The 25,050-nt window shown below is 47.2% G+C and overlaps 1 protein-coding gene across 1 annotated transcript in view; it reads right to left on the bottom strand.

Annotated features, from left to right (window-relative positions):
- si:dkey-22o22.2 (neural-cadherin) overlaps positions 1-25,050 on the bottom strand; it is a 99,541-nt gene that overhangs the window by 55,160 nt on the left and 19,331 nt on the right. The gene's annotated exons all lie outside the window — the stretch shown is intronic.

The raw sequence follows: 25,050 nt of genomic DNA on the forward strand, positions 1-25,050 counted from the left end.
GTGGCAGAGGGCCCCTTTTCAGAGAGACGGCCTTGATTATATTTTGGTTATTCTGGTGGCGTCCAGGGCCGCAGTGCGGCGAGAGGTAGGACCTGAGGAACACTGGCCTGCCCGGTGGGGGGGTGGGGGTTGGAGGGAGGGGTGCGGCGGTGGAAACAAAATGCCCCCCGTTGCCAGAGATGGGAAACGCAGCCTTCCATCTGGTCCCTGGGAGCTACTGGACTGAAGCATGGCACATTCTAATTAATGATCTTATAGACTGGCCCACTTTTCTCTCCACACAGCCAGCTTCCTGCAGGCACACAGTTAATTAAGCGCCATTTTTCACTGCTGATGAAGAGAGAGAGAGAGAGAGAGGGAGAGGAAGGGAGGGCAGCAGATAGGGAGAAACCATGCTATGCCCAGCCATTACATTTTCTCTGTTCTGCTGATTTCATGCTAACATTTGTGTTAGTGAGGACATCCCCCCCCACTGCCGACATATCTCTCGGATCATTGAGGTTTTCTTTCATTTAACTTTCCGGTTTTACTGTAGAGTCCCATCCATAATCTTATTTTCAGCCGCCAGCTCCCTCTATATTTATATAAAAAGAGCCCTCTGGTTTAAAACACATCTGCAAATTAAGACATATTCCTACAGTCGTAACCAATATAGCAAATCGAAACTCAAATAAATACAAGGTGCGCTACATCCATCGGAGAAAACATGCTATGGAAAACAGCGGCAATAATCACAAAAACAACAGCACGGGCGGCGCGGAGGCCCAAAAATAACTCGGGTGAGCACGACATAAAATGAATACTAATACAATAACAATTTCACAGCTGAGAGACAGAGCCTCCATCTTGGCGATGTTTTCCGTCTGAGTGCCTGAGATCTGATTGAGGGCCCTGCGGCTGTTTGTGGACACGAATCCCCACTCAATAAAACGCACCGGGGGCATCGGCCCATGAAAGCCCCCGCCACCGCACAGCCTGAAAGCATTTTCGGCGGGAATGATTTTCCCCTCTTGCGCGGCCTCCGCTCGCTGGCCTCCCCGCCGGACAATCTGAGCGGCCCTCCTGCCCATCTCTGCAGCGGGTGCTCTCACTGCTGGAGCGATTGCTGCTGAAACAATGCAGGGGGGAAAACGAAATCCGCGGCGCGCTAGCACATTTGAGAGTGGTGTAAATTTCTATTGGAAAAAAAAGCCTCCACAGAAGTACAGCACTGGGAGTCTTGTAATAGCGCAACAACAACAACAACATCAACAACAAAAAAATAAAGAGGGCCAAAGACTTCCTCAGGACTGGCTTTAGCAACCAATGGAGTCACAATTATTTTATTCGTGACGCTGGACAATACAGTGACTATTATTGGCGGTGCCTGGGCTGGTGTTTTTCAGTGGGGCTTTGTGTTATTTTAAGGCACCACTGGCGGAGAACGCCCTCCGAGGTCACAGCGGCAGCATCACGTGACGGCGTTTTGCTGCGAGGGGGGTCACCCCTCGTGGCGATAATCGATGGTCCAGTTGGAGCAGACGAGGCAGCTGGCTGACCACTGGGATGGTGCGAACGCACTCTGTCTCCGCTTTGCCTCCCGCGGCGGAGAGTGCGACGCCCTGTCAGAGGGGTCAGACATCGCAGCGGCATCCCATTTACTGCCCCCGTCTGCCAGAACAACCCCCCCCTTCCTGCGAGCTTCAGCCGTAGCTCCCTCCGTTGCCCTCACCCCTTCTCCTCCTGTCCCCTGCGATGGCTGGAAATTCGTCCGGGCGGTTGGCCAAACGCAGCGGTGTCAACCGCCTCAGCCGCCTTCAGAGCGGAGCGTGCCACCCCCACACGTGACCGGGCGGGTGGCCTCCACGTGGCGAGCACAGCCCTGGTTCCCGAGAAGCGCTTCCTCCTCGCTGGGGGACCCGTCCACGGGATCGCACCAGCACATGCTGCCCATCAACTCGGATGTGGGCCTGTCAGCGAGAGTACAGGCTGCGGTCTCTCCGCGCTGTCTGGGACCCCGCGGCTCTCCCGTTTAAGTGCAGGGGTGAAACCCACTGCGACCCTCTCGTGTCTAACTGGAAACGTTGCTCCGCCGTCTAAGTACCAAGACTGCAGCTGCTCGCGGGTGAGCAATCCCTTCCAGCCAGTGCAACACAGAAACTCAATTAGAGCAATTCTGAGCTGCGCGGAGGAGATTCTGTATTTCTGCTGAACCACAGTCACAGTTAATGAAGGTGATCAGCACCCGCTCCTTATGAGAACTGCATTTGTTAACCTCAGAGCCCTGCATTGTGGTGTCTGGTTTGTCACTTAAGGAGGGATTGAAGTTGCTATCAAAGGGTATCTCATTATTACTGATGATGGTGTTGGTATTCAGATTCAAACGCTGGCTCATTAAAAAGGTTACAAACGAGAAATGATTCATTTCTATTCATCATGTTGAGGACGACACAAAACTTTTTTTTTTCCCTCTCTCAAAGGGCGCTCTACCCTTGACCTTTCCACGCCTAAGCACCAAGGTACAACACAAGACGAGGTGATCTTACTTCCTCTGTTTAGATCATGTCCTAAACTGCATACAAATTCTCTCACACAACCTTTTTGGCATTTCAACACACAGCCCAAGGCAGTTATCCTGCCCTATGCTGGCATTGGTTTGGTTCTTAACTGCTAGTCAGCTGCTATGACAGGATGTCTTATCGGATGACATCAGCGGTGTCATGTGGCGATTACCATAAAATGAGTAATCAAATAAACAAACATGAAAGCCAGTCTTAAGGGCGGACTCTCCTTTTATTTCTACTGGAAGCCTGACATGGACTATTTCAGTTAATAATACAGCAACATACAATAGCAATATGTCATTTCACTATTACTATGACAGGATGTCTTTTGAAATGACATATGCGGTGTCATTTGGCAATTACCATAAAATGAGTAATCAAATAAACAAACGTGAAAGCCAGTCTTTAAGAAGAGCCCTATTTACCTCCACCGGAAGCCTGAAATGTGTTATTTCTGCCTTAATGATTTAGTGCATCAGCTGAGGGTATCAACACACACAAGAATGCAAGTCCCATGTTCTAGAAGGACCTCTGGTTTTTATATAACTTTAAGCTGTACTTAGGTTTACAGGTTACTTCTAAAATCACCCCAGGGAATGTATTCAGTTGGCCATGCCAAGCATTCAGGAATTAAGCTGGTGCGGGCCTCTCACTTGCTCTGCGCCTGGTGTATCCAAATGAGCATACTCCCCAGTGGCGCAGTGTTTTAGTGCTTATTGACTCTCCTCAGAAGCTCAAATTCAGTCCAAGCCTTGACTGGACAAGCACATCAAATGCTCAACTCTTAGCTCTTTGAATCAGGCCTGCCTTGGAAACTGCATAAGATACCAACGCGATTTACGAAAGAGATTCCACTCAAATTCCCAGCCTCTTCACTCAGGGGCGGAAGGGACTGAGGGAGGATCAGCAGGATCGAGCCGTTTGATTTTTTCGGTCTGCTCTCAGGTGGGGAATCAATCCCCCCTCCAGGGGACCGAACTGGGCGAACCCCGGGCGAAGCTCAACCCACTCTCTTTGATGCCAGCGGGGCGAGGCTTATTTATTTATTTATTTATTTATTTATGTATTTATTTATGTATTTTTTTCAAGGAACTCAATTACTGAAATGGAGCTCAATGGACACTGTTGCAGGGGGGAGACCGAGGGAAACATTTCCAAATATTGCCGTCTGAGCAATAAAGGCACCTTCCAGTCCAGTGCATAATCACCCTCCCACTCTTGGGTGAAGGTGAAGTACCCAAGACATTTAAAAAAGGATCTGGTTGGCATGGACTGCTCTTTTTTTTTCAGAGCGCTGCATGGAATTGCATGCGAAGAACATGAGGCCTATAGCCTGGTGAGTGGCTCCGTGGCGTGTCTGGTAGCAACAGTCAGGGGCCGCGTGGACCTGTCTGAATGCATTGCCGCAATTGCCATTGTGCGGAGAGGCCCGGCCAAACACTGTAATCTATTCAACGCATCCATATAGCTCAATGCATGTCTCAGGCTTGCCGTGGTTATGATGGATGCTCCGATGACGTGACCCGAATCCATACTGGAGGAATTTTGGATCATGCTGGGAACAAACATGTCGAGACCAATCGACTATAAGCAATTAACACCAATGGCCAAAAAAAGAGGCTTAATTACTTAATACATGAAATAGTCCAATACGTGTAAACACTTGATAGGCCTTGTTCATATACACACATATATTCTGTTTCTTTTCACATTTACGAAGATTACTAACCGTTTCAGAGGATTACAGTTTGGCTTAACGTGCTTTTTGGCAATCCAGACCCATGACATGGAAACGGAGTGATGGCGAGAGTATCTCTGCCCAAGTCGTGCGGTATGAAGGCAAGTTTAAAAGAGATAAAAAGAAAGAAAAAAGGAGAGAACATGAAAGAGCAGATAGGGCTTTCCAAGGCTCAATATTCCAAATCTTATATAATAAACCGGCTCTGTTTTTAAAGTCTTTTAAAGTCACCTCAAAGACATCGGTACAGAGGACACAGGGGTGCTCCTCAGCAGAATAGCTCATTTATTGTATAGCTGCTCTGTTTTTATAATAAATTATACAACACTCTTAGGACACCACCTCAATAATTTACCCACTTCACATTTACAATAAGAGGCCCAAGTGTAAAAACTATTTTGGATCTGGTTTTCATCATTGCCCCAATGTGTCTGAACCTCGTTCACAGGCTCAACAGAAACCAGCTATCTGAAATGTGGAAACTGTAATTTAAATTATGAATATCTGAGGACTTTTGTTCGGCATTAAAAAATAAAACATTTAAAAATTAATGCGCCAGTTCATTCTTTATTCATGGTTTATGTCAAGAAATTCTTTTTAAAAACCGACAATCACAGGCAGTGTGGGGGCGGGGAGAGGGAGGGGAGGGGCGGGGGGAGTGGGTGGGCTTTCGAGGATGTCGCCTCCCAGCAGTCCCCCTGGAAGCTGTCAGTCATGTCACCCCAGGAAGGCTCGGGCCCGGGCCTGTGCCCCAGACGAGGCAGGATGCTCCCAGACAGCCAGGACACCAAGTGGCCCATCTGCCAGCTAGAGCCGGCATGGCCTGTCAGCGTCCTGTCTCCCTCAGGTGGCAGCCAGCGAGACGGACGTCTCAGAGACGCCGGCAGGGACGTGTAGCCACCTCAGCTGCTCACCGAGAAACTCCCTCCGGTGGCACAGAAACAGGAAAAAAAAAATAGACACTGAAAAAAGCAAAGATCGTCACATTCAAAGTTCTGGGTGCTGGGGGATTTGCATTGCAGATCGCCAGCTAGGAGTATGATTTTTTCTTTCCTTTTTTTTTTTTTTAAATCTGTCGCGCAGATTGCACAGATGTGGAAAGTAAAATTCTTAAAAGCGGACCGGTTGTCACAAAGCGGTATCTCACAGTACCCCTGGTCAAGCATGGGTGGTCAGCGAAGCTCATCTGAGATACCCAGTGATCCAGAAAATACCATTGATCCCTGACCCCTGTCAAAGAGCCGACAGTCTGATGACTGGTGTCTGAGACAGCTATTGGACTGGCCGTCTGTCTGCACTCGTGTCTGTAAAATAGCTGCCGTCGTCTTTTCTGAGAATCCGGCTGCTGCAAAGTACTTCCCACTTCCAGGGAACGCACTGTGCTGCTTCCATCCCCATGCATTGGAGCCATGGGCTTAGGCCACACCCACCAGCCATGCAACAGCCTGCAATCTGACACACAGTCATTAGCAGGCACTAAAGACAATGTCAGACGCAGACTGTGGAGATGGAGATACTCACTAATGAAGTCAGTATGACTGTAATGAGCAAAATGACCGTAATTATAGCGAAATACATTACAGTACACCCAGCCAGCTAGTTCTTTCTTCAAAATTGCAGCATAAAAGTCTTCCCATCAGTTTTTTTCTGGCTTTGTGAAGTGATAATCTGCTGATGGCAAGAACTTGATCTCCTTGCCCTCCTCGCTCCCGTCTCCTGTGGGACACAGGGCCTCTCTGAGACTGCCCTGCTGGTAGTCTCTGGTGGCTCATGTATCTTTAAACGCTTATCAGAGATGATGAGATGGAGCAGCGGAGAAAAAAAAAAATATTGCAGCGGGCTCAGCAGGCAGGAGGAAACAGGCTGAACTTGGCCTGGCAGTGCAGGGCATGCTGGGAAGGTTCCAGCCATTCACTCTGATCCCCTCTCCTCTGCTCCCCACAGAGTCTAATGCCTGACTGACGCTAATGCCAGGGCTTTACTGCCATTCAGGTGAAATAGCCCCGCCACAACTAGATTTTCCACTCAAGTAACTCTGTATAGAAGTAGTGCGCTTCACTCCCCAGGCCCAATGCTGGCCCACTGAGCCAGGCTCAAAGACTGGGGCTTACCGAGTTAGCAGTATGGGGCACATGAATGCCAATGTTTTCAAACATGAGGAAAAGCAGGGCGCTCTGTGCTTGGTCAAGATAAAAGATGTAACACCTGCGGCTGTGGCACAAATCAAGGCTCTATCACACTCTTCTTTCAAGCTCTACTCATACACGGTGCATACACACACACAGGGATATGGGTGGACAAACACACACACAGAAATACACATGCACTCACATGGGCACACATACACAAACCAATACACACAGATACACACACAAACACACACACATACATACACACACACATAGACACACGCCTAACACCAGCCCACACACACATATGCACATGCACACATACAAGTACCCACTCACTTCTACTCACACATAAATGCACACAATCTGCATGTGTGGACAAACACACACATACACACATACAGTCCTCACACACAGAAACACACATGCACTAACATGAGCACACATATACACATGCACACATACAAGTACACTCACTCTTACTCATACACAAATGCACACAAACAAACTCACACATGAATACCCCAGAGAGCAAAGACATGGCCCAGTGATCAAAGAACAAGATGTAGCCCATTCTTTGCATAAGCAGTCACCAAAAGCTGTGAAAAGTGCTAAGCCGACACCGGGTTTTGGGGGAAATTTGCAGGGGTTTTACGTCTTACCAGGACCTATTTATTACAGGGTGGTGGGGGGGATGCTACAATAGCTCTAAGGATCAGAAAATTTTCAATCCAGTCGAGCTGCCACGCTGGCCTCTCCCCTTGAGGGGAAGTGTATCATGGGAAAAGTCAAGTCCTTCCTTAGTTTAAAATAAGTTTCTCTCTCTCTCTGTCTCTCTCTCCCTTTCTCACTGTCTCTGTCAGAGCACAGAGACTTTAAGGCCAAGGCCCACAGAGATTTGGGGATTAGACCAGAGCCTTGAGTTTTCACCCAGGGAGTTAGAGAGTGATTAACGGCGTGGCTGCACACAGATAGTGTATCACTGTTTCTGCTACCAAAAGGAAGCCCTGCCCTCCTCTCCTCTCCCCATACTATAGGCTTTATAGTCTTTTTCTCCCACTGAATTCAACCCGCTGTTGCTCCAGCTCCCAGCTATCTGACAAACGCGGCAGAGGTTTATAAGATTCAACTTGCGGAGAGGCGCTAATCGAAAACCCCAGTCACATTCACTTATTTAAAAGATCTCTCACCCACTGGAGAGAGGCTTGATAAGAACAAACCATTCGCAACCCCCTCCCCCCCCCCCCCCCCCCCGGCCCCCCAAACCCTCTTTTTTTCAGATAAAATTGTTTACTCCACTTCCCACGTTTTTTTTTTCTTTCTTTCTTTTTTCCTTTTTTTCTTCGAGGCGGCCCACAAGCTTGAGTCAGGTTTGAGTCCGCGCTCCTAAAATATACTTGTTCTGGGAATATCGGCGTTACAGTATTGGTTTAGCATCTAGACTTCAAAAATCTTCCCGGAGCAAATAATTTATGTTGAAGTGTAAGATGATTAAAAAAACAGAGCGGAATGCATGTTCTCTAATGAGAGCAGCTGTCTAATAGCCGTCTTTGATTCGCCAGGGCCGCTCTGTCCTGGCACCTCAACCAAGGAATAACAGCCAGAAATAAATTCCCTCAGTTCCCCTCCGCCAAATAACCCCAGAGTTCTCTTAACATTTCTACTTGATGTTGGTGCTGTGAAGTGAGGCCTGCTTGCTTTGCTTCCAGAGGGACTTCTTGGGGTAATGAAGGCATTCGACTCCCCAGTCCTCGGTCTGGGAGCTTCAGCTACTGTCCCTGGGCTGTGTGAGTGACACCACAGACATTCTACGATTTGCCCAGATATTCAAAACCAAGTTCTCCATGTTGCTAGTTCTGCCTCTGCAGTTGTTGAAGCTATAAGTGTTTTGATTTGCTGGCTCATTCAGGGGGGATGGGGAAATGGTCTGAAATAGATCATCTGTGGCTAGTATGGTAACAAAGAAAGACGGAGCCTCCAGTTACCAACCATTTGGTTCACCTCTTGCTCTTCCTGCTTGTAAGCCTCCCTGCTGCACATCCAGCATTCCCTTCACTGAGCATTGGACGTCATGTCCCAGCATGCAATGTTGATTTCTGGCCTCCGGGTCTGGCGTCACTCATCCGCAATACCCACTATCCTCTCTTTACGTGACAGCCGCATGTGAAGCGCCCATGGGTGAGGGCCTCCTCGTCACTGGAGGGGGTGTCTCACAGCGCGGATTTAAGTCCAGCCCCACTCAGTCTGAATTTCTGACATCGTCAGCTATGCAGCTAGGAAACTGTGTCATGCCGCGGCGCATTGAATTCATCCCTCCTCTGGTCTGATAGCACAGACTTCAGCAGCGCGCGCTTGACGTGGGGGAAGGTTGAACCCAGCGCGACATGACGCTTGGGCACCGGAGCTCTGAACTTTTTCATCTCCCATCAAATCGATACACGCGGAACAGCAGAGACCAAAGCAGGCAAGATCCCAGCGAAAATGTAAGAGCAAACTGAAGGAACAGGAGGGAAAAAAATAAACAAGAAAAAAAAAAAAACAAATGTTTCTTTGAGATCTTACATCAGGAGGCCAAGCAATTTTGTCTTTGTAATAGCACCTCTGCCTTGTTTCAAGCTGTTCGACACATAGAAGACCTCGGTGGGCATCTTTTTCATCACCGCAAAGTGTGGACAGGTGGGAACGCATGCCAGCATAAGGCATAATTTGCAATTCAATCAGAGTGCAAGACAAGTGCATTTAGCTGTACACTGTTTCAGGTGCAGAGTGAGAGTGAGGGAGCTGGGGGGGGGGGGTGGTTTGGAGGAGAGAAAGACAGAGAGAGCTTGTGCTGAGAGAGCTTCCTCCTAGAGCTCAGCGCTCACCATTTTAATGACAACTTCACTAATGTGTGGAATTAATAAGACAGAGGCCACAGAGCCCAGATATATGCAAAAGAACCGGCTGATGTACTTATGGAGGGTATCTTAATGTGCCTGTTATTGTACATCAGTGACATGCAAAATCTGATTAAAAGACTCCAATAACAAGCAACAGATTTGCAAGGAACCGCATGAATTATTTAACAGGGTGCAGCAATTCTCTTCTTGGGGAACAGCAGTGTGGTCCTTCCATCTTCTCCGGCGCGTCTCGTTTCAAAGTGCCCGCCCGCGAGCGCTTCCTCTAAGTGGCGTTGATTAATAGCGTGCCCGCCATCAGCAGCGCGGGGCCATCCGTCTGCATTAGCCGCGCGTTTCGTTTTTCTCTTTTTCGCTTACGAGCGCTTTCCCCCTGCCCCGCTGACTGACGGAGCGGACGCTCTTCAAAGTCCCGCGCACCAATGTGCCACCACAGCGAGAAGCGCCTTTTGTTTCATAAACAAACGAACTACACAGCCCCGGTCGGGGAGAAAAAAAAATGCCCTTCCGAAAGATGAACTTTGTTGTCATCCGTCTTTAATTAACTCCCGGGGAGAAAAGGGGGGACAACTGAAGGTTTTTTCCCGCCGAGGCAGCGCTCTTCAGACAAGTCGTCGTTTAGAAGAACCGGATCTGAATATGGCCCGTTTAATCAGACCTTTTAATGTATTATTTCCACACGCGGGCAGGAATAATGTATTCCACTGAAGCTGGTGGTTTCAAAAACAGCCGAGTGACAGGAAAGAGTAGAGAGATGCTCTTGAAGGGGTCTCCAGGTCCCTGGAATCAGACCATTAAAGCTCTCCTAAGTTTTATAATTCAGTGTATTAATATTCAGCACCTTAGTTGAGGTCATAAATGTCCTACCAAAACAGTCCTAATGATTAAATGGACCCCATCCCCCCTCCCTATTTTTGCCACCAATTATTCCATAACTGCACTATCTGCAGGAGAAAAATAATAGAAGGGAAAAAACAACCTTTCACCATTTTGCTTCTATCTTGAAATAAAAAAGTAATGCCCTTGTTAGAGCCGGCAGGGTATCGTGTCCATCCAGAAAATTCTCGTTGCATTTTCCACTGCGCCCAACATCAGTTTGTTTGCCTGCCTGTTTGTTTGGTCTCAAATCCCGAACATATTTCAACAGAGGAGAGAGAGCATGCACAAACACAAGAAAAACAACCTCTCCACAGCACTGCCGCTTACCTGTTCATCCCCCTGTTTATTCTGATAAGGGAGGAAAATATTTTTGCATATTACTTTAAAAATAAATGTAATAGGCCTACAGCTTTTGCCAAAAGCCTACAGACACCATACTTAATTTTACATATATTAAAGCCGAGAAAGTGTTCGGTATTATTTATCTTCATTCTACAGAGAGGGGATTAACGATGATTGATGCGTGTTTGCCTTTGGGAACACTGGCAGCACAACAAGGTTTGAATAATAGCACAACAGCAGGAAGAAAGTGCATCACAAGTAAGAAGATTCTGTCAGGAGGGGGAGGGGCGGGGAAACGCAATGCCCGCTCTCCCCCAAGTACCACTCACGACACCAAGCGAGGCGGTAACTTCAGCCCAGGGTCCAAACGCGGGCCCTGCAAGGATTTCAGCCAGCCCCACCCGGCTTGCATCAGGCAGAGCAATCGACCAGCAGCTATTTCCGAGACTCGCCTCTGAGAAACAGCCCTGATTGCAGCACAGAGCTGGCCTCATTCGATATTTATCATTTTGTATGTGATGATTGGCACAAAATGCCATTTGTTCCGTGTTTCTCTTTATTAAACACACTCGTCGGGTGAGACGGAATATTCGATTGTTTGAGTATTCAACATCTGGAGCGCTGATCAAGGTGTTTATCTGACATGCAAAGGAGTGTGGTTTTTTTTTTTATAAACAATAAAACAGTCCTGCTTATTCACTGTCTTGGATATTGAAGATTTACAGGTGGGAGTGATTTGTAATGTCATAGTCTGCCACTGGCTAAACAGGTACAGTATGCTCAGCACCTTGTACAAGAATATGCTAGGAAGCAGAGACGCACACTCTCATTTCATGTCACAGTAAGCTTTAACGCAGGTGGGGGCTGTTGAACACCTCTCAGGCAGCAGAAAGGAAGTGGGGGATACAGAAATGGTCACTGCCAAAGCTGTGAATGATTGCATCATTGACTGGACTTGGTTGTGCAGGGTGCCAGCACAGGCTTGGAGTCCTGTCAAAATGGATCTGGGGCATTATGCCCGTTGGAAAGCAGTTTGTTCCCTTTGTCATTGTGTTGCCTTTTCTTGAGTCCCATACCTTAGTTTCTGTGATTCTGAGCATGCATGAGGATGATTTCCAAAGTCAGGGTCTGCCCACTGAAAGTCATTGCTTCACATGACCTTCTCCGCCTTGACTGACTTGACCGCACCTCCCATTTCAAACCAAGTTGTCAATGAAGGTTTATACACAGCTAGCTAGCTAGCTATTCCCTCCCTTTTCTTTTGCTTTCTGGATTTTACTATTATTTATTTCAGAACTGTCCAAAACAAGCCCAAAGAAGTGTGCCAGCGGCTGGGGAAATGCCCATGATAGCAGTGGAGGCTCAGGTGCCAGTGTACTTCATTCTCTTGGTAAGGACTGGCTTTTCTCCCTGAATTGTGCTGTGGACACTGTCTCTAAGCTCAGTGTGCTCTCTTTTTGTTTTCCTATTTATTCCTGCACATCCATTAATGCACAAACATTAGCTTACACTCAAATGCAATACATACAACTAGGCTTGAACTAGTTCAGGTTCAAAGGTGTGGCTTAAGTGAGTTGTAACAAGCACTACACACAGACAAATATCAAAGTAGCATTCTTTTCTCATGGCACAGTTTGAGGTTGGATATAATTTCTACAATTAAATACATTTTTGAAGAGAAACTTGGTACAGGCTGGTGTAAAGCTTTTCAAAATGAAGTTCTGAATTGATTTGTACAATTGTCTCATTGCCTTACTTTTCACTGTACATTCAGATTTGCCTTTAACAGTTGTTTACTTATTGATTGTCAATTTTTTTTTTTGTCGTGCTCATCCCAAATATCCATTTTTTAGGGCTAAAGGCTTCAGTAATGAATATAGGGAATGTCTATCAGACTTCATTATATGAGAGATCAATGCAGCCCCTGCTGAACACAAAAAGCTTAAAGATATTAGGGGCAAACATTATCCGACAGAAACACACACTGAACTGAGAACACAAATCAAGCCAAACCTCAGCTGTGGAAGATTCCCCCTGACTACAAGTGGTGTATAATGTACTGCCATTGGTTAGGTGGTATTGCAACTAGGATTTTGGTTTTCGGGTCCTTATCCAGCAAAAGTGGGAGCACTTCACGGAATGCTCACTTCTTGGAATCACCTGATTGGTGAAAAGATTTCCTTTTCTTGTAGTTCTATTCAGGGTGTGTCTACATCGTTCAACAAGTTCAACAGCATTAAAACCATTCTACGACTTGCATCTGTATAATGTTTTCTTAATTTTACTTATGTTTTACTCTTATATGATTTCTTAGCTCTGAAGTGGCTCATTCGACTACTATCAAGCTACTTTTCTTGAGCGCAGGCTGAGCCCTACGATGTGGATTTGAAACCGGGTGTGTCATTTGTCTACAGTGACACTTGTCATTGTTATTCTCTAAGTGGTCACAGGCACCGTGTGAGTCATCAGGCCCATATGAGCTGCTCGGATTACATAGCATTACACAGCATTTATCCTCCAATTGACAGTCACTTCACTGTTGCAAACGATAAGACTTGCAGTGCACAAAAGAGTCCCTGGCTGCATATACTGTACACTGGACGTGCACTGAACCAACACACACAAAATAAGTTACTCCAGAATACAACACTGTTACCCCACCAGGGATCTGAAACAACACCCTTCCGGTTACACATCACTGCCACTCATACATTGAAGCAGTCCTGCTCAGTTCTGTGGCGTCATCATTGCTAACAAAGATGTAAAGTCCAATTTCTAGCTCAACCCTGGGATCAATCTGCAACGATTTCTCCAAGGTAATCTCTCCTTAGTGATTTATATGCAGCTCTTTCCCTCACACCTTTCTGTTGCTGAGATCTCCCATTCATCCCGGTAAGCCGGCATTAAAGAGGAGTGGTTTGTTATTGCTACAGTTATGTTTTACATTCTGCTGGCGCCATCCGCCAGGCGCTCGGGAACTTTGATGACTGCAATTTCTTTTGTTTCCTCTAATGCTGCTATCTGTCTCCGGCTCTGTTCTACCAATTAAGGCCCGGGTCTTTGATCTGGCCATTACCCGGTGTAACAATTAGTCAGAGCCAGAACAATTCAGGTGAGGATTGATCCGGCAGCAGAGCTACAAAGTAGAAACAAGGCTTTTAATTCTTTTAATTAAACTGGGGTGAAACCTTTTGTGTTCCGCAACCAATATTGCAGAGCGCTGCAATACCAACAGGAGCTAAATGAAGCGGGCTAAAGGCACAATCAGCATATTCTGTCACTCACATGGAAGCGCTATCCGAGCAACGACCCCGGGGGAGACGCCGCGCTGCACTCCGGCTTCCCGCCAGATGAAGAGGGGAACTTGGCCGGAGCAACAGTTGCACGCCGGAGGGGCGGCCCTTGACCTTTCGCCCCCTCCCTCTCTCCTGACGGCAGCAGGAGGACGAGTCCGCAGGCGTTCCCTGCTGTGTCACCACTACCGCTCTCCCAGACTCTGACTGGGACGCCGGGCCGGTGACGAGGGGCGTGTCTGACGACAGCGTCTTTGCTGTCACTCATGAGAGCATGGGCATGGTGGGGGGTGGTGGTGCCACGGCTGAGAATGCCACCCCAGCTGGCGGGAGTGAGCGTGTTTTTTTTTTACTGGATTTCACAAATTAAAAGGCGCCCAGGGTGGGACTATTTAAAAAAAAAAGACCTGGGGCAAGTGTTTGGTTGGATGTACCAATCATATATAAATAAGCCACTGGCTCGGTTTGTGCTCGTTACTTCCAAACAAACCCTGGGGGTCTCTGCTCAAATACTTATTGACTTTTTTTGTCCAGATAGCCTCAAATTAAATCCAAGCTCCAATTAGATATACATGTTCAATGATAATAAGGCAAATTACACATCCATTTTTTGTCTTCAGAGAAGAGCTGAATAAGGCCGTTCGGTCTCTGTGTTGCCTGTTATTTGGTGTTTGTAGATTTGTTCTGTCGAGGCATGGAGGGCGTCAGCGGGGAGCTCTGATTGGACGGCCCGGGCAGAGGCAGCCGATGTGATGGGAAGATCGTCTGACTGGCCCTCCGTTTCCATGGCAGGAGGGTAAACATTCCGTCGTCGGCAGGGCCCGTCCCCCCCCTCCCCCCGCCCCCACAGGAACAATGGAGATCAGCGGTGGCCTGGCGCGACACAGAGGGCAGTCACGCCGCATTACCACCACCCCTGCCCTCTGGTGCCCCCCGTTTGACTCCGAAGAATGAAGGGTGACAGCGGTGTCCTCTGCTGCTGTCGGCCCTGGGGTCGGCTCCCTGAGACCCCCTCACTGCCTCTCTCATCTCAGCCACGCCCCTCTCCCAGCTCCAATGCATGAGTGACAACTCGGGGCTAAAGGACAACCCCTTAAATATAAACAATGAAGACAATGATGGACAAAAAATGAGGGGGTGCTGCCAGTGCACTGGATTGATACGGGGGGGGGGGGGGGGGGGGGGGGGGGGGTGATGTGAGAAATCTCACACAGAGCAGGTTTATCCCTTCAAGTAATAATGAACAGAAGCTAGAGCCCTACTTTATTTACTTTATCATACTCCCACCATCAAAAGTCTGCATCTCCTTCTGTTTACCAGTGGTGCTGCACAGCAGAACTGGGAAAGGAACGGTCTCTGAAGAGCCTTGCATGGAAGCGGAGGATTTATAGATGAGAGCAGGCCTGATCCATCTGCTGCGAATTTGTACAGACAGTAGAACAAGATGACCTGACGTGGTCTGCGGTTTGAATGTTCCCGGAGTGGTGACCGGTCAGGACAAATTTGATTAGTCAGGGGAAAGATTGGATTTGCACTCTTTCCTCAGTCAGCCAGTTATAGAGTTATTAGATTAACCCTTTCAAGAACTTCCGAGGGCTTTTAAGTGGATATATCTGAAACCCCCAGAAACAGGCTATGCTTGTGTTTTTTGCAACTGATGGCCACAAACAGATGCAGAATTTCCATTCTTAGGAACAGCAAACTATGTGAATACAAATTATGTACAGCATATATGTCTCAACCCCCCCCCCCCCCAAAAAAAAACCCTGTCCCTGAACTCACTCACTTATATTGCTTGCATGGCTTAAAAAAAGATATCACTGCAGAAATATTTCTTTGATTGTGTGTAGTTTGTAGATTCAGAGTGTTACCTTGTTGCTGCACATTCACTACTAGCTGGATATTATTCCATCTGTTGTACATTGATGTCTGATGCAGGCTAGATTGAATTGGGATCATCCTTTTTGAATAAATTTCACAGCGCAATTCAATAACACCCCCTGCTGCATAAAGGTTTTTTCTTCACAAAAAAAAAATAAATCAATTTAGGAGTCACTTGAAAGAATATCTTATCTTGTTTAAGGTAAATTGCAGTTGTATGGTTGTCTTGGTTATCGATTGGAACAAAAGACAGAATTCATGGGGTGCCACAGCAGCTGTCTAGAAGCAGCTCTTGGAGGTGTAATGCACTTGTACAGTTTTACACCAAGAAGCGACTCTGTCTTTCACTTTTAAGCATTGGCTTATTCTACAGTTTTTCTGTGCTCACGTTAGATTAAGAAAAAGAATCCACGCACCAAGCCTGCAAACCACACGCTGATACCGCTGTGAAGCATAACTGTGATTTTAACAAGCGGCAGGACTGTGGGAACCCACCCCCAGCGCCAGCTCTTGGTTTTTTTTAAACAAAACTGGCTGGCCTTGCTTTTAGCCCACAACTGCAGTGAGCAGACAGCTCAGAAAGCAGCCCCAGTCGCTGTGGGTTTGGAGGATTCATTTTGGAATGCTCTGGAAGGTTCCTACGAGAGCGTGGATGTTTTGTGTACCAGTGGTGCCGGTTTAACGGGACCTTCTGGTGATAGACCGGGTTACAGTGCCGCGGGAGCTCACAATATCTGCCCTGCCCATATGCACATACGCGCCCACTCATGAGCCCAGCACCGGGGCGGGTGGTCAACCCATGATCCTCTTTGTTCATATCTGTCACCACACACACAGACTTACCCGCACGCAGACATGCACCATCACATTTTCAAATGCTCATGCACACACACACACTCTCTCTCTCTCACACACACACACACACACACACATATGCCACCTCTTATAAAAGAACAAGATAAGGGATAAAGATGATTTAAGTGAAAAAAATGTGGAACAGGAAAAACAAAGAAAGAAACAGTGTGTGTGTGTGTGTGCGTGTGTGTGTGTGTGTGTGTGTGTCAGAGAGAGAGGAACAGGACTCCACAAGTAATGAGGCATGACCGTTAACCTGATTAATTTTTATCAGTAATAAGACTAATTATTTCCTCTCCCTCTTAAATACACAGCGCTAATCCAGTTACAAGGCCTGGTATTTTGGGCCACTGCTTAATTGGCACTGTATGAGTAGAAAGGGGGAGAAAACAGCAGCTGTAATCATTTGGGCCAGTATTTAATTTTTAGAGCAGATAGTAGGAGAGCATAAGCAGCTTTCCTACATAATTTTCTGTATGAAATCAATTAAACATGCAATAATAAATCTTGCTTTTTCAATGACACATGCAGTTCTGCACAATGGCGGTAGCTGGCGCCTGCAAGTCTATACAATTGCACATTTAAAAAAAAAAAAACACAACCCTTATTACAGCTACATTCAGCAATTGGAGATCACATGCCTTACAGTCCTGGATTACAAAGTACATAACGAAACGTGTCGCGCACAAGATTGCCACTTCATAGTGAAATAGATAATGGCACATTGTCAGTGAATAGCGTCCTTGAAGATTTCTTTTCCCCTCTCCTTTTCACGGTGAAGCATAGCTGAAGAGTTAACCAAGGAGCCAAGAATGCCACAGTGCTTTAACCAGTCTAGACTCTCCAATGCTTGGAGAGGAGCTGGGCAGTGTGGCAGCATTGTACGACAGCACTGAGAGAGGGAGACAGAACTGCTGGTGAGCTATTCCATTGGCTATTCCATTCCAGCCAGCCTACCCCCCCCCCCCCCCCCACTCACTGCCTACCCCTCCAGGCTGCATGGGGCCTGTTGTTGAATTTACAGCCCATGCCAGCCCCCGCCCCGCTGTGCTCCACACTCCACTACACTCCCTGCCATCCCCCATCAGGTTATACTCTTTCTTTCCTTTCCCTTTGTTCCCTGTTTCCATCTTAATAACAAACACATTTGTGCCTGCATTTCTGTATACACCCCACCGCAATTAAAGCAGTCCTGCCAATGGTGATCCGCATGTCCATAAAGCCTCGCCCTCCTCAGACGCTGGGTAGGTGTGAGCAGTCGGCAGAGTTCACAGGTACTCTCAGTGAAGGAGTCACTGCGCGGATTTGATCCTGCCCATCTGTGGCCGCTGCCAGCACTTTCTTCCTCGTCTTTGATCCGGGTGCCAGGAAAAAAACGCTCCGCGCAAAGATGACTTCCTACATGGTGACACCATTGGAACAAAGAAAAAGTTGGCCGGGCCCAGGAAGTTGGAAAACTAGGGTATTCATCCCAGTCTGACAAGGACAGAAGCCCAGCACTGCCAGCTCTGTCATGTCAAAAAGTGAAGGGGAACTTCTTATTATTCCTCATTTGCTTATCAGATGGCTTTATCAAGGGCAGGCAAATCAAACTAGGAATCTTGCTCAAGCTTACTGCCCTACCTGGGAATCAAACCTGCTTTTGTATTACAGCTCCTTAATTGCTACAGCACACTGCAGTAGAAGAATACTGTAACTGATATATATGCAGTGTCTCTCCAAGGCACTCAGAGTAAAGTCCGAAAGTTGAAGTGGACATTACAGAGACTTCTGTAGATGATAAAGAGGGAGCAGGGAGCAGGAGCAGGTCACTGACCATCTTCTCTCTTCATTTTCCAGGGAGATTCACCGTGGTAATCGCCCGCCACGGCCACAGTGCTGCAGGCTGGGATGTGCTCCTTTGCGTTTGCCCCCATTGAGATCTAGCGATGGGAGACTTCAGATGGAATAAGTGCCTCTAAAGGGATTTGTCCTGAGGCTGGAGGAGGACTCACTGAGAGAGAGCTGGATGGCGTCTGATGCAAGAATTTTGTGTATGTGTATGTGTGTGTGTGAGAATGTGTATGCATGTGTGAGTGTGTGCATGGTGGTTCGTGAGAGAGAGAGGGAGAGAGAGATAGAGAGAGAATGATCATGGTGGCATGTGTTGTGTGTGTGCGTGTGTGTGTGTGTGTGTGTGTGTGTGTTTGTGTGTGTGTGTGTGTGTGTGTGTGTGTGTGTGTGTGTGAGTGTGAGTGTGAGTGTGTGTGCTACTGCAAAAGTGCCAATACTATAATTCTGGATCCTGTGGGATCTGTACCATAGCCAGGGGAGTTCTGGGCCCTTTCCATTGCTGGTACTGTTTGCTGACTGCCTCAAGTGCATCGTGGGAGCAGTAGGTCCACCATGCCGGCTGCAGGAGCCTGACAGGGCCTGGCTGCGCATGCCTGCATATCTCTCTCTGGGCGGCAGCGGCAGCCATGCCAGCTGGCAGAATGTTCAGAGCTGGTGGAATGTTCCGGTGAGTCCTACAGGGAGAGATAACCAGGAGCTCCCAGAGAACGACTGCCTAGTCGTCACGGCAACACAGAGGCTCTGAGTTTGGGCCAGTCCCAACCAGCACGGCACACTACAAAGTGGGGCAAGTCAAGGGACCGGAATGAAGGAGAGGACAGTCGCAAAAAACGACTAAGAAATGCTGTGTCAACTGTGTGTTACTGGTGGTACCCATTCCCAATCTGTACTGCTCACAACATGTAGAATGTTAAGAAAACATCGGAATCTGACCCATTGTGAGTGGCATTCCGTACTTCCTGTGGACAAAACAAAGCCGTTCTTTCTTTCTGGGGTAAACCTCCCCATCAATCACAACGTGGATCTGTTTGCATTGCAGGTAATGCAAGGTAATGACAGATGATAGGGGAAAAGATAACTCAAGTCCAGGTGACCGAGGCCCAGATCTCATCACCCCGTCACACCCACCCGCATCCACCTGCAGGCTGCCCCAGTCTAACACAAGTGATCTCCCCGGTGTCAACAGACACCAGGACCACTCCATGTAAGTTCACTGTCACCAGTGTTGAGCTGGTTTGGTCTACGTCCTGGTTTGAATTACCAGATTCCACCCCAGTGTAAACCATCATATTTCAACACCTGTCTAAAATGGATCCTTTCAACAGCTGAGGTAGCGACTCTCTCTCTCTCTTTCTCTCTCTTTCCACGTTTCATTTAGTAGAAAAGGGCTCTAACGAGGAAGGCAGGTTGTGATGACAGACCCAACCTCTGTTTGCCTTGCGCTCAGAACAAAGACTCCACATTGACCATTTCACTCCGAGCACCTGTAGCTACCACCATGTTGTGCACGGAGCTGGTCTCGTGCACAAATGCAAAATGCATTAAAATGGATTTCAAAACTGCCTCATGGTACAGCCTGTCACACCTAAACCTATGCACTTACCTTCTTGAAATAAACTGTACTCTGAAGCACAGGGCTTCCTTCACCACACAAAATATGGGCTCAAAAATTATATTCTTAAATACTAGCACACTGAATGTGTATCTTATTTTTCAGAACATGCAATCCAGCTACTGCCAACCGGTCAAAAAACGGAAAATTAGGTTACAAAATGAGTAGTGTCGATTCTAAGCTTTGGGTTGTGAAGCCTCCCAGTATTGTGGGAAGCCTGTAAATGATTCATTTCTGCTCGTCCAATTTACACTCTGTTCAAAGTGGCTGATTTACTGGGCCTTATTAGGGGCTCTCTCTCTCTCTCTCTCACTCGAGGAGCTGGGGCAAGCTATTTCCCCGAGATGGGGGAACAAAGCCCACAACAGCAGTGTACAGTGCCTCTGTGCCCCTCCACTGCAACTGTTTTAAATTCCAGATTATATTTACACCGGAATAACTAGCACTTAAAAGCCTCACCATTTCAAATAAATCAAAAACAATCTGGTGGGATTGGAGAACATCCTTTTTTTCTCTTTCCACTGCTCATTTTAACAATGCATATATATTTAAAGAGGGATGGAATTCTGCTCATTAATAAATAAACACACTCATGCTTGTGTTGTCTTTCACAGTGAGAACCATGCATTGTTCTGGTGTCCTTACACCTCTGTGACAAATCAGAGTTTGTCCAAGGTAAGAACTGTTTTTTTGTTCAGTTACTTGTTTTTTGCTTTTGTTTTCCTCTCTCAAAATGTCCGAGACGATATCTGGTCAAAGGCTGTCTGACTGATTTCTGACAGCCCGGGTTTTGAAGTTGAGCGTGTTAAAACGAATGCAGTCAGAAAATAACGTTTTGAATCCATTAGGTGTAGCATGCTTAGGGGAAAAACAAGGAGCAATCACCTGACAGTGGGTGACATGGCCTGGCTCTCTCCAAGCATGATAACATACCTACTCCCTTCGCCCTCAGGGTCCTACACGTCCACACTGTCAAGTGGGATTTAGAGCTGTCGCACAGCAGCTCCAGTTTCACATACGAATCAAAACCAAACAGAACATCCACTCACGCTCTGTGAGTACAATGGAGGTCCGTCCCTGCACAGCAATGAAATGTTACAAACACAGGACAAGTCTGCCACCAAAACAGAGCGGGCAGCAAGCTCAGACTGGCACTGTCCACCTGAGGTGATTTATAACGTGGGGTCCTGCAAGGCTCAGTACTCGGACCCTTGCCCCCACTGACACACGTGCAGATGATAATTAGGAATGTCGTGGCAAATTCTCTGGTGAAACACAGACAGGGGTAACAGCTAACGATGCTAAAGGTACCTCTTAAAATCCAAGTGGAACCAGATGAGATTAAAGAATGAGACAAAATGTCATGAGTGAAATATGATATCAGTAAATGCAAAGTATTGTGCGTTTGAAATGGAAATGAGGGTCGCTGAATGTGAGAGTGCAGAGAGGAGAAAATATGAGATGACAAAACATTCACAACATCTATGTGTGGCGCAGAATACATTACATACGAGCAGACGTGCCATGCCTGAGACTAACCAAAAGGAATAAAGGAAAGGAGCATGTTTCAACACAAGACAAAACAACCATTTTTTTGTGTTGGTGACCTTTATCGTCTCCCATTTTCCTACTTCGACTATGGGGAACTCAGTGGGCTGCAAAAAAATTTAAACATATACCAGCCAATTCGCCCATAAAATAAACAGCGTAGCTGTAACACATCAGGCCTGGCAAGGGAATATTCAACGCGTAAAATCGAGAAGAAGTTCTTGCTTTGCTGCTGTGACGGATCTAACTCTGACAGTGGCCACATGTCACACGGCAGCACTACAGTCACTGCCGTGCAGTGCCACTACAGTGGCTCTTAGGTCCTTCTCTTATCTGCCGTGTTTCATGTGTGGGTGGGCGACCCCCCTCTGCTGGGGCCGCAACGGGCCGCTACGGACGGACGTGCGCACATCCCCGCACCTCTTTGTCATTACCGGCCTCCTCTCCCTTCCCGAGGTCCACTCAAGCGTATACGTATGAAATAAAACGCGCGCACACAGAAAAAGAGAAATGAAACACACAGGGGGGAAAAAAAAGGAAAGATAAAGGAAATCAGCCAGCCAGAGCGCCCAGGCGTAATTTAATGAAGCAGGAGCGAAAATGTTTACTCCGTGCAATTGGAATGTTCTTTCATTGCACTTTATAATTAAAGATGAAATACGCCAGCTGAAATAAGAGGCCTTTTTAACTTTAGGGTTATTTTGCTATGCATTAGAAATGGGTTCCGCTGTATTATCTTGCAGACTGGGGCTTGGGAAGAAGAAAAAAAAAGAACACATGTGGTGGTGGGCTGTGGGAGGTGGGACCGGATAAGAGAGGAATGTAGTGCTGGAGGCGGAAAAGGTTCCCTCATCGGAGTACCTGAGCTGGGGTCCACTGCTTGAATATATATCTGTGTGTGTGTATGTGTGTGTACATGCTTGTGTTCCTGTGTGTATATGGCTTCCCCAGACCTGCTGAAACATGATCGCCACGCACTGGTGGGCCAATGAAAGAGTGACTGTGTTTGGGGAATCCCTGTCTCTCCACGGTGTTGCAAGGCGGCCCCATGGCGGCGCAGATCGGGTGACAGGGCCGTCTGAGGAGGCTCATTCAGACCCCAAACGGCGGGGGCAGCCGGAGGACCCCCACTGGCATTACATTACATGCACGCAACCTTATCACGTCCCAACACTGCACAAAGGTCCACCTTGAGACCCAGCGTCTCCGCAGTGAAAGTGTTGCTGCACGGACCACGGCATGTCCTTCCCTGGGAAAGGCACCACCTCACCTCCAGCTTTCTAGAAGACGCAGTTTTGCAGATCTAAGCCTAGGGAACACGCTGTGGATGCTGGTATTTGTTCTAGCAGCCTCTATTTAAAAAGGTTTTACTGAGTTGCTGATTGGATACCGATCCGAGTTTGCCACCTTCCAACATCTCTTCATGTGCTTTTGTGTCTTGAAGAAGAGAAATGTGTTCCGTGAGCTTTGCTCATACTGAGAGAAAGATACAATTAAAGGTGCTAATTCAACACAATTATGATATCTGGCCTTTAGACAAGTCAGGAAAATTAAGCTTAATAGTTTAAGCCCCTAAAACAGTTAATTGAACAACTACTTAATACAAGTCAATTAAGCTGAAAACTAATTGGTATTGTTAATTTGTTTGCAGGGCCAAAGATAGAAAGGAAGTAAGTTATGTTTGTCTTTCTTAAACGTGCCAGACCCTGTTCTTATTTCTTCCAGAAAGGATTAAAAGCACACTCCTGTCATGTAACGTCAAAGCCGGATCAGTAGTCAATTAAATGCTCAATCAAACCTTGGTAATTAAGAGCTCGGCTAGAAAGAAAACCAAAATACGCAGTGGGCTCCAGGAGGCTGGGGAAACGAAGCCCCGCAGGGACCTCTCCTGTCTCTCAATCGACTCAGTCCGCCCGTCTTTGAAGCTTTTGTGGGGTTATTCTTATGAAAGATGCCGTCCGAAATGAAGCCCTTCATTAGAGAGACTCCCACTGAATTGCATCCAAGGCCTCCATTTAATCTGCGGTGCGCCACTGAGCCTCTGCAGGAGGACCTGGCCTTCATACCTTAAACAGAGAAAAAAGAAATTCACCTCCGGCGGCGTGTTTAACCCTCTTTCAGACATGAAGGGAAGGGCGGCGACAAAGGAGACGCGATCCTCGAGACCCTGAGCCCCCCTCGACTCGAGCGCGGTGGCAGCGCCTGTCCCTTTCGCAGCGAGACGGCTGAAGAGAACAGCTGTCAGGCCGCGGATGCAGGCGCGCTCCAGTCGGGGGGTTCGAACGCCGCAGAGACAGGGCGCTGCGGGGCTCTCTGCGCTGTGGCGGAACCTTGGAGTGCTTTTAGAAGGAGCGAGGCTGCGTTTGATCTGCCAGGTCTTTGGACACTGCACAACTCAAGTCTCTGACACTTGGTTATGAAGTGTAGATGCGTGTGCTGCGGCATGAAAGGAGGCTCTGACAGAACAGCAGAACAGAGGGTACGCAGAGGCAAAGGCAGGCAGGCACACTTTGTGCTCTGGTGAAAAAACAACAGAAATAAGTATGTAGTCAGCTGTACAGTATATAAACCAACTCTAGCAACTCCAAAAGCAATTGGTAGGGAGTGTGATATTCGCGAGGGAAAGTCACTTCCTGTATGAATCTCACTATCAACCACAGATGTCAGCTCCCACCGTGGGGCTATCCCAGCTCAGAAAGATGCTGTGCTGCAGCAGGGTTTCTGTGATGTGCTGGTGCTGGGAATGCACACCAGCCGCAAGTTGCAAAACATTTCAAAAGCAAGGCATGTAATCACAGGTGGTTCACGAGCTCCTCCAGAAGGCGATCATGAAACAAAGGCAAAGGTTTATTGATATATTGATAATCAAAATAATCTGTTATTCTGTTTGTGTGTGTGTGTGTGCGCGCGCTCACATCTGTGCCTGTCTGTGCATGTTTGTAGAAGAATGAAGTAGCTTGGATACTTTATCCTAGGGCCTTGGATAAAGTACCTTAGATTTTTGGATGCTAATTAAATGCCTTTGCTGTCAATTTGATTAATTGGTCATTTACCTGACGGTGATACACTTGTGCGCTTTAGAGTGTTGCATAAGCACTATATCACCTCATTAGTCAGGGCTGTAATTCGGTACGGTTGACATGAGTAAAGAAGTGTAGCGAGCAATGGTGCCTGGAGAATTCAGCCTCCAACGTATCAATGACACCATATTGGTTCCTGTCTGGGTTTTTCCCTCTTAGATTTTCATCAGACTTGACATTGCACTGGTAGAATTCACCTGTGCCCAATAACCTCTCTGACTGATGAAATGTTGTGACGCTCGTGCAGCAGTTAAAACTACTCAAGCATGTCAGTGTTAGTTAGAAATGATGAGCTACTTAAACTGTTTTTTTTTTTTACCTTACAATATGAACCAATATCCAAAATCTGTATACTTTTAAAATATAACAGCTTGGAGAGAGCTGAAAGATGTTCATTTTAATTCTCAGTAAAAAAGACCT

This window comes from Megalops cyprinoides, chromosome 10, assembly GCF_013368585.1.
Source record: "Megalops cyprinoides isolate fMegCyp1 chromosome 10, fMegCyp1.pri, whole genome shotgun sequence".
NCBI classification, from domain to species: Eukaryota; Metazoa; Chordata; class Actinopteri; order Elopiformes; family Megalopidae; genus Megalops; species Megalops cyprinoides.